At 37.2% G+C, this 11,370-nt stretch overlaps 1 long non-coding RNA gene across 1 annotated transcript in view; it reads left to right on the plus strand.

Moving 5' to 3' along the window:
* LOC107584881 (uncharacterized) overlaps nt 1–11,370 on the plus strand; it is a 31,976-nt gene that overhangs the window by 19,635 nt on the left and 971 nt on the right. The window contains exon 2 of the long non-coding RNA XR_001609191.1: nt 3,564–3,642. This is a non-coding gene — a long non-coding RNA (uncharacterized lncRNA). The remainder of the gene's footprint in view (nt 1–3,563; nt 3,643–11,370) is intronic.

Below are 11,370 nucleotides of genomic sequence, written 5' to 3' on the forward strand. Positions count from 1 at the left end.
GCTGATTAAAGAACCGGCTTTACTGACAAGATGCACGTTAAATATTGCATGCGATAGGCTGTCCTACCTGCCTGTCAACGGATGTATTTGCATACCTCTGTACACTCTGTTCACACAGACATGATCCGTCATGAGCACGTTCCATTATGCTATTGCAGAGCGAGCGAGAATGGAAGGCGTTATTTTTGTAATATTATGCACTTTGTACTGTAAAGTTTTCTCAGCGGTGAATGAGACATGAGGTAATCTGACAGCACTGCATTCAACCCTCCACCAATGCCATCTCTCATTGTGTCAATGGTTAGCCTCTGGTCTGCTTGTGCGCATTCATGTGTTTTGGAGGAGGCATGGCTTTGGAGAGTGATTTGCAGGGGGCATAGGATCTTATGCTTTTGCCATTGCTAGCTGGTCTGAAATCGCCTACCCTACCTTTAACCCCCTCAGCTGTATTACATAGAAAGAGAAAGAATGGAATAGAGGAGGAGATGGGGAGGTGGAGGGATGCTGGAAGAATTGTCGCTAGGACGGCTCAGTTACTGCTGCTTACGTACGCTTGAAATGACGATTGACAGGACTGAATGATTAGGCTCCTCCTGAAACTATGTTTGGAGCTTCATTTAAACAATCTTATCATATAGAATTTTGTCATTTTAACAAGCTGGAATATTTTAAAGAGACCACAGCGCAAAAACTATTTTGCGAATCGATGTTTGTGCTTTCGTGCTTTTTTTTTCCCCCACCAAAAAGTGTCACTACTGAACTAGCTTTTGTTTGATAAAGGGACACCAAAGCCGCCTCTCATCGTGTCGCTGGTTAGCCTCTGCTCTGCCTGTGCTTGTGTTTTGGAGGAGGTGTGGCTTTGGAGAGTGATTTGCAGGGAGGGTGGGATCTTATGCTTTCAAAGCTAGCTTGCTATAGCCTCTCCGAAATTGCCTATATTTTTAAGTCAGACTTGTGTAAATTCACAACTCTGGTTTCACAGAGATGTGGATATGTTTGTATAAAGCGTTTGTAATGTATGAATAGTTGAAATATTTTATATTAATTTTTATATTTTATATATAATATTCAATTATTATATTTTAATCTAATATTATATTAGAATGTATACATAAAAAAACATTTGAAAGCTCTATATTGCAATGTGGTTGTATTCTTTTATATACTATCATTCAAAGGTTTGGAGATTTTGATTTGAAATCAATTTTATTCTGTAGGGATGCATTAAATTGATCAAATGTGACTTCTCCTTAAAGTTGCAGTTTGTTACTGATATTTTTTGTACTTCAATTCCATAATCTGCACATCATGTCTTTGTTAAAAAAAAAAGTTTTGAATAAAAGTTTCTAGAATATTTTTAAAGTGTCCTAATGCAGTGAATCCTAACTGCAACCAAAATGCAATGCTATGAAAGCTTTGTAAAAGTGTTTTGTACTGGCTAGTTCTTGGAACAGTTCTTGGAACAGAACTAACATAGTGTGTAGACAAGAGTCATTTAGCTTGTAAAATTAGCACCCGTGACAGAGCTCACTTGCTCACTCGCTCTCTCCCTGGAGATCTAAATTCTCTCTTTGATGATTTACTATTGTAGCTAATAAGGAGGTGTGCCTGTGGCTGGTTGGTGAGGGAGTGTTCACTAGAGCTGTGTGTGTGCATCTGTGTTGGGTTCGTTTACAGCAGAGGGTCTTCCCAGGCTGGTTTTGGGAGGATATGTAGCCCACTCTCTCTCTCTCCAGGCCACTGCGCACACATCCTGAGCGTCTTCTCATGTAGCACTTTAATGACAGTGATCTTTGCCGAGAGGGACGCCCAGACAGGCTCACTTATTCAAGCCAAAATCTGCTACATGCTGCTATCTCTGTGAACACCCTCTTCCTTTCTCTCTCTCTCTCTCTCTCTCTCTCCACAGTTGTCCTTACTTTCTACTCTTCCCCTCTACTTCCTTTAATTCTGTTCTCTGTTCTCCACTTCCTGTTTGTCTTGTGTCATATATTTATTTTTGTGCTTTCATCGACAGAGGGTGAGAAATTTGAAGGGTAAACAGAAGTCTCTGACGTAGAAGTGCGTCTCCTTCCTTACTGTATGTCTTTTTAGAGATGGGAGTTAATGGTCAAGTATTTGACTAGTATTTGTTATATATACAAGTAATATATTGGTTTATGTATAAGTGTATTTTTATTCGTTTATAATCTACCCCCACATACAAACAAATCAGATTAAATTCACAATCACACAAATTATATAAAATGTGTATGTTTGTTGATTTAAGTACATTTGTGTGTGTGTTTGTATATACATACATACATATACAATAATTTAATCCAAGAATATATTAAATATATGAATTATATGTATAAATGTATTTTATATGATATTTATTTACACTATTTGTGTATTTATATTACATTACATTTGTATTTAGTCATTTAGCAGACGCTTTTATCCAAAGCGACTTACAAATGAGGACAATGAGCAATCAAAACCAACAAAAGGGCAATAATATGTAAGAGCTGTGACAAGTCTCAGTTAGCCTAATGCAGTACACGTAGCAAGGTTGTTGTTGTTTTTTAGATAATAAATCAAAAGAAAACAAGTAGTAAGAATAGAAATAGAATAGAGAGTGCAAGTGTTAGAGGGTCGAGTGTTTTTTATTTTTAGAATTAGAATAGAGAGTGCTAGAGTTAGAGGGTCAAATTTATTTGTGTGTGTGTATATATATATATGAATTTTTTCTGCTCCCGCTGTTTTAGAGTCAGCTTTTCCTTTCTGACCAGTAATTATGGGCTGGATTCGAGAAGAGGAAACTGATCTTAGAGCAGCAATTCTGGGCAGTGTTTTCCCTGACTTCCCTATCAGTATATGTTCGAATATGACACCCATCATGCTCTGCTCTCCCCATCCATATGCACACACTCAGCCTTTTAGCCTCATTCTCCTGTCCTTTAGCCCTCTTCTGTCCATCGTTTCTCTCATTTACTCTCTGCATGCCTCTAAGCTTCCCCCCTCTCGCTCTCTATGCCTGTTTTTCTCTTTGCTTCACGCTCTCTCTCGTTCCCCTTTGACACTGTGTGGGAGTGAGATTTGCAGGGTAGATTATAGAGTGTGTAATAGTGTGTGTCAGAGGCAGGGCTGCCACAGTAATTGGTGCCTTTACTCCACATCTGTCTGAGACCAGCAGCATCTGTTTCACTGATCACGCACATACATGCAACTCGCAGAGCGGGTGTTTACCACCAGAGCATCTATTGCGTGCTTTGGGTTATTGATTTTTTTCTTAAGTGGAAGAATCTCAGCTATGTGTGTCACTGAAGTCTTAAGGATGGACAGCATCTGTGGCATGCCATTAACTACCACGGTAAACCATTTCCGCTTCCTTTTGGAAAAAAGAAACACGGAAACTTATTTACAGTAATGCACTTGCAATAGCAGGCATGCATGGAGCACCGCAAATGTGACTGTAACTATTTATAACTCTCAAGAGTTAACAAAAATGTCATTACCCTTAACAAAAATATGATTTGTTCCCTTTCATGCCTTACTAAATTCATTACTTTTTTCTTTAGCAGATTGTCTCCGGTGCTTTTTGAATGGGGAAGATGCTGTCAAGCTCCAAATATGACCAAAAGAAATTCATCATAAAGAGTGCGTATGACTTGTGAACTGAATCACTTGTGCACTTTAATGGGTCGTGAAACCCTAAAACACATTTTTTGGGATATTAACAGGAATGTATAGATTGTAGATCACTGAAAACAATGATAGCACTCATTTTGTCTGTTATTAAAGGGTTAGTTCACCCAAAAATGAAAATTCTGTCGTTAATTACTCACCCTCGTGTTGTTCCAAACCCGTAAGACCTTCGTTCATCTTCGGAACACAATTTAAGATATTTTTGATTAAATCTGAGGGCTCTCTGACCCTCCCATAGACAGCAAGGTAACTACCACGTTCAAGGTCCAGAAAAGTACCAAGATGATCGACAAAGTAGTCCGTGTGACATCAGTGGTTCAACTGTAAAGTTACGAAACTACGAGAATACTTTTTTGCGCAAAGAAAACAAAAATAACTTTATTCCACATTTTCGTCTCTACTGCATCACTTTGGACGCGCGTTCACGTCAGTATCATGACGCGAGCGTGTGGCGGCGTAATGATGATGTCATTACGCCGGATCAGGGTCAGCGCCGCCACACGCTCGCGTCATGATACTGTCGTGAACGCGCGTCCACAAGTGATGCTGCTGATAGAGCTTAAATATTGTTCATCCTCAAATAGTGCTTAAAAACTGTGGATTATAGATAAATTGGTTATTTGTATATTTTACCAAAAACATCATCTTGTGTGCACAAACATCCTTTGAAATCAAAACGTTTCGCTGCTGAATGCAAATGTGACCAGACGTCTGCTGGAAGTAGTTGTGCACAAACGAATGTCTCTTTTCTTCAGTCTTGATCACCTCACGTTGAGATGAGTGATTGCTTGTTCTTCCCCAATATAAAGCCCAAAAATTGTCTTCTGCTCCCATTTTGCAGTTCTGATACGATTGCATTCCAATGTGTTTCTCTATAATTGAATCTCTTTTGATTTATGATGATGCTGCCAGGGTCTCATGGCGCACTGTAGGTTGTGGCAATAAAAGTTTTTTTTTTTTAGGAAGGGGGTTTGTGGTGCAATAACAGCCGTTTCCAAGTAATTGAGAGTTTTCATGGATCAAATATGTTCTCTTGTTCCACTGCCATGTTGTTTGCCTTCGTTGTCAAACCAGTTTTGCCACATTGATGGGGTTGAGGTGAGCTGTCAGCCGCGGTAACTCACGCGCCCCCCGTCATTCTTTCACTGTATGTTGCCTCGGGCGTTTGGATACTGTACTGAGGGTCACAATAAACATTACAGGGTTTCAGATTCCTTTTTGGATTGAGAGGGAGAGAGGACTGGGTACGGGCCACAACTACTACAGCAAGATAACCGCATTAGAGCGTGTGGGTCTGTCCTTCAGGGCTACATCTGAAGAAGTTGAGCTCAAGCAAGCACTAGCATGGCAATACTGATGTTTTGCGTAAAGAGAGACACAAATAACCAGCATTCATAATAACAACTCATTAGTGGTGCACTAGAAAAATTATTTTTTTGCTAATAAATGAGCTACACAATTATATATATATATATATATATATAAAACTATATATATATATATATATATATATATATATATAGTTATGGTGAGGAATGGTGTTTGTGTTTAATTTGAGGATGTACACTGAAATAAAATTACTTTTTGATTTTACTCAATTTTTTTAAGGTAAGTGGTTGCACAAAATTAACTTCCTTAAATAAATTTTGGACATACACTACCATTCAAAAGTTTGGGGTCAGTAAGATTAAAAAAAAGAAAGGAATACTTTTATTCAGCAAGGATGTATTGGATTGATCAAAAATGACATTTATAATGTTACAAATAAATGCTGTTCTTTTCTATTTCTAGTTATATCAGCTCAGATTATATTAAGTTGATTCCAGTATATTCAAGTGTTTTTGGGTAAACGTGAAGATTCGTTCAGTGTTCAATGTTAAGTTACATTATATTGTACATTTAAAATCAGTTTCTGGAGGTTGTGTCAAAGTTACAGTGGTTCTCATTGTGGTGAAGAGTGGCGCTCGTGCTCGGGCTGTGGGTGGATGTTGCATGCAAGTGTTTTATGATTGTCTGACAAGGAAGAGGAGATGACCATATACAAACTGCATACTATTCTATGTATAGGAAGTGGTGGCCCTGGAAATATTTAATCTTACCTAGTTAAGACTAATGGCTAGCATAGCACATTTGCATGGAAATGCAACGAAAAAGTAAAAAGTTACTAGCTATTGTTGATTGCAAGAAGCATCATGCATCTGTGTATCCATCCCAAAAACTAACCACAAGCTCTAGTCTTCAGCTCTATGGTAACCACAAACGGTCAACAGAAACTCTTAAATGTCTAACATAACATTAAACACTAACAGGTCTTTCTACTCAAAATGCATAAAATAACACATTTACCCGCCCAATTTAGTTCCAAAAATCCACTCTCATGTTTTAATTAATGCAAAAACAATAATTGTCAGATTAAGTCAATCTCCATTTTACAAATTTGAGTGGGTTGAATATAAAGAAATTAAATGCAAATGACAATGAAACAAAACTGTTGCTTTGACTCAAATGAAAGTAAACATGCAAAATTAAAAAAACAACAACATATGATGCATGCAAAAAAAACATACATTGACCAGTCTCTTGTGTCTTGCTCATGCCATACAATACATAAAGTAAAAAAAACACCTTTTGATACCTCCAAGTTTATTTGGAGTCATTTGGACTCAATTCAGTTCTGTTTTCAGTTCACACTACACGAGGTATTTGAATTGTGTCTACGTGCTAATTTTAAGAAAACTAATTTCTAAAATGTGAAACTACAGTCAATTGAATCAAGTTAAGCCAAGTTATTATTGGATATGGAGTGTGCTCGCTAAGGCTAACATCATTTGTTTAAATTCCAAAAAATTGGTACCGTTTGTCCCACGAAGTTTGTGCTACAGACATGATTGATAGCTCAAATCATGCATTGCGTTGAGGAAAGGTGTGCCAGTACTTTCCTAAGCAATAAAACTTAGATTTTGCCTGGTGAACAATAAAACTGTGAAAAAAAAAATCCCATAAGTTCACCCAAATCATATCTAGGGACCAGAATATCATAGAAACCTGAGGGTGGACTTGCCTAGTAACCACCCTAGCAACCACCCAGAATAACTTTTGCACATGCAAAGCACACATTTTCATCATAAGATGCTAAAGTGTAGTTGCTCATATTCTCCCCTTTTAATCTGGCTTTTTCAAAGGACTATTGTGTTTCATACTTCACAAAGTCGCCTAATTTATTATTTTTTAGTCCCATTTTCTGCTGTTTTTCTCCTACTGCTCAAATTTGTTACAACACATCAATTATTCATATATTCAATTCATAGTCAATTAACGTATCCCAACTGCTGTGACGAAGCGTTCCAAAGAGGACACTTTAATATGCGAATGTGAGGTGTAGGAAAACTTATTTCTCGTCTGCTGTAGCCTCGGGGGCTTCTGGCAATGAAACGCAAATGAAACGTCCTCGGGAATCCAGCGACGACTTATTATTCCACTCAGAGCGCAGAGAGAGAGAGAGAGAGCTGGATATTTGGCTCGTCATGTAAAAAGGAAACTCTGCAGCAGAAAGAGGTCAGCGGTCATGTCCAGCCACAGAAGCGCCATTCAGGCCTTGACGAGAGGCATCCAACACACGGGGAGGTCACGGCGCTTCCGTTAACACACACACTGTCATCTTTATCAAGTCTCGCTTTGATATTGTAATAGGCATGCGATTTGCGCATTTAAGCGGCTTTCCGTGACTGGAACGTTCCGTGTCGGGAATGATGGAAAAAGAAGTCAAATGAGAGATGGAGAGGGAGGAATGCCGCTTTTTGGGCACTGCCAGGCATGCAGCAAAAGAGACGGCCAAATGCATGCACGCTTTCTTTTGCATTCTTCCTTTCACTCGATTATTCATTTGTTCAACAGGGTTATTATCAGTAGCTAAAACCTTAAAGAACTTTTCGTTACTCGACTAGTGGAATGAAAACATGCAAAATAGACTGTAAAGTGTTTATTTTATTGCACTTTTATCTATTTGCATCTGTAGATTTCAATTACAATACATATCTTTAAAGGCTGTTTTCTCAAAATGATTTTTTTTTCTCCTGCACTGAGCCATAAATCTCCACTTCAGCAGGACTTATTCCTATATTCTATATTCTGAAGGTTTTTATGGAGGAATTTGTTCATTTTTTCTAATTGTATACAACATTCCTAAAACATGCTGACAATATTTTTTTCTGGCTTTTGTGGTGGCAATGTATGCAAATTAGTGCATATTTAATTACATAAGGGATCATATGTATATTCAAACATGAAATTTCTGAAAACTTTGCAATCCTTAATGTTATCAATCACCTGGGGAAATATGGTTAGTTGATTTTTAATCTTACATGTCTCTTCTTAAACATATTTTATTTCAGCTAAATGCCAAGGCAATTGAAATGAAAACAGAAAATATCAAATGAAAATCTAATTCAAAATATGAACAGAAATTATAGTAGTGTATTAATGATACTAAAAGTCACTCATTTGCTCAGTGTTTCTCTCTGGTGCTCGTCCTGTGTGGTTTTGCTCTGCATGTAGATGTTGATGTTTTGTTTCTGATTCAACCACGTTCTGCAAAGTGCATGAGGTGTGATGTGAACTCATTTTTTGAGTTATTTGGAATCACCAGGCAAACTACAAGTTCCACAGCTGGTGAGGCCTTTTATTTTGATCTTCAGGGTAAATGTGTGTCCGGCCAAGTCTGTGTTCTCATCCTGTCCTATTTATCTCTTGTGGATTTCCCCTTTTTTAACTTTTCTAAAACACTGGTGTTCTTAAAGGTATAGTTCACCCAACAATGAAAATGTCTGCCCAATAATGTTTTTTCTTTCTTTTTTTGGGATGACAGCCATCTGTCTTTTGATTTATCTTACTTTATGTTTTGAATTTGATGGTGGTTTTGATTCTGGCAAATTGGAAAAAAACAAAATAAACAAATGAAAAAGTCAATATTACTGATATTTTTGAAATTTTGAAGTTTCTTCACTCCATACATAAACAGTTCCATGGCCGAAAAGGACAAAAAATAAAATAGAATAAACACCATTAAGTTGTCCATATGACTTTGTGTGAGGGGAAACCCCAAATGTGTTTATTCAATTTTAATTGCATTCCTATAGCTCAAACGGAATAGCATGATGCTAGCAACACCAAAGTCATGGGCTCAGTTTCCAGGTAATGCATGAACTTATACAATGTATACTTCAAATGCAAGGTTAAGTTGCTTCAGATAAAAGCATCTTCTAAATGCATAAATGTAAATACATTTGGCCTCCACTGCAGCCTTCTTGTCTTCAGAATATTGCAACTGGTTCATCACTTTTTTTTTTTAGTAGAGTATTTTTTCTTTTCTTTCTTTCTTTTTTTTCTGAGGGGATTTTTCAGAGTTTTTACAAATAATTCTGAAAGTTCTGCCTGTACCTCACACAAGCCCATTGCATGACTTCACAAGTCATATGATCTATTTTTATTAGGTTTTCCAATGGTTTCTTTGGTCCTCTTTGGAACTTATAGGATGTGCTCACTATAGAAAAGACAAATGTTTAGACTCATCATATTTTTAACACATCTGCTGTGTTAAAAATATCAGCATGCTGAGTCAGACCGACATGAGGGTGAGTAAACGATGACAGACGTTTTATTTTTAGCTAACCTAATCCTTTAATCAGAGCATAACCAGCACATTAGATCACCCGTTTCTGGATGAAACTTGTTTGTTTGCTGTAGCCATTGGCCTCTCTTTTAAATTTAAACGCCATCCCTAATGTGACACGCATTCCACAGGCAGCTATCTAAATAAAATTGATTATTGCTTTCAGGCATCCCTAAGAGATTTGCCCTCTGTTTCGGAATATTAACACTCTAGATATGTAATGATGTCTGATCCGGTGTGGATGTGCATGTGTGCGTGTCTGGATGTGTGTGCGCTCTCTATTCACCGCCTGTCCTTGCGTGCCAGTGCGTATTTGGACATGAAGAGCCGTTTAGAGTCCTCCTAACAAATCGGCATTGTTCTGTTGTGGGCCCAGTCCTTGGCTCCAGGAGTGTAAACAGACAACTGTTGGGCGCTGCGCTTCCTGCCAAAACTTCTTATGTGAACATACGCTCCGAGCCCATTCCTCCAAACTCGGCCCTCCACAGTCGGAAACACGCCGCTATTTCTAATTCCGTGCCATTTTCATAAGAACCGTTTTATTTTAAAGCAATTGTAATTAAATGAGTGCCAATTCTCATCTTATTGCTCGCCGCATCTCCTCCTTCCTCTCCTCCCCCTCGCTTCATTATTTCAGGGATGCGTCCATTTTTGTTCCACCTGCCAATAATGGTTTCCACCCACCGCCTCGCAGATTTCCCCCCAATTACTGCATGTCACCCTTTCACCCCGTGGCCGCTTCCCTCCCTCCCAGTCCATTCATTACGCTCAGCCTGCATCAGTCTCTCTCCCTCTCACTCCGTCTTTCTCTGGTCACTCTCTCCGTCTTCTTCCCGTCTTTGTGTGCTGGATTAATATTTTATGAGCTCCTTGATGACGGGTGTTCACTGCTAGGCAAACAGCCCCAGCTGAGCCCCCCAGTCTCCCCGCATGCCTGCTCATCAGTAAACCCGCTAGGGAGCTCTTCTCTCTCAACTCTCTCCCCTTCACTGACTCTCTCTCGCTCTTTCTATCGCTTTCTTCTCCGGCTCTAACTAAATACAAAGAGCCTTCTTTGCTGTGTCAAGGAGATTTCGTGCTTTTGTGTGAGGCAGGTTTGTTATAGTTAACGAAATCTAAAACCATAAATACATAAAACAAACTGTAAAAAACGTTAAACTTATTTTACTTTAGCTTGTTGCCATGGCAACATTTCTTATTTTCATTTAGTTTAACTTGTGCTAAAACCCCCCATAAAACCAATTAATAAAAATTAACTATATATACATATTAAAAATAATAATAAAAAATGACAAATAAACTTAAACTTAACTTAACTTAAACTTATTATATTTCAGCTTTGCCAAGGTGACAATTCTTTAGTTTAACTCGATGTACTGAAATAACTCAAACGAAAACTAAAGCTGAAATAAGAAACAGATAGGCATTAAAAAAAGAAACTAATGTAAATGACAACACACAATAAAATTGCTAAAATTTTACAATTGTAACGAAAACAAAAAATGTAATTAAATAAATAAATAAAGAATATTTTATTATTTTATTTAAGCTTTGCCAAGGTGACATTTCTCATTTTCATTTAGTTTAACTTGATGTACTAAAATAACTAAAACTAAAACAATTTTTTTTAACTATATAGACATATTTTTTTAAAACTAATAATAAAAAAAAATTATTGCTAAAACTTGACTAAAATTAAAATGAAATCAGAAAATATAAAAATAAAGACAAATTAAAAATATTAATAAAAACTACAGTTTAAATGACAATTCAGTGATTCAAAATAACACTGGTAAGTCAAATTTATTGTAATTTTTAGTACATTTCATAACAATAGATAAAGACAAAACCCAGTTCTTTCAGGGAATAACAGTGACACAGTCACAAGGACTAAAAAGACCACAGTAAATATGGACCAAAAAAGTTTGTAAATACTGTGTGTGTGTGTGTGTGTGTGTGTGTATATATATATATATATATATATATATATATATATATATATACAGTATATA

Source organism: Sinocyclocheilus grahami, unplaced genomic scaffold, assembly GCF_001515645.1.
Source record: "Sinocyclocheilus grahami isolate Dianchi unplaced genomic scaffold, SAMN03320097.WGS_v1.1 scaffold64.1, whole genome shotgun sequence".
Lineage (NCBI taxonomy): Eukaryota > Metazoa > Chordata > Actinopteri > Cypriniformes > Cyprinidae > Sinocyclocheilus > Sinocyclocheilus grahami.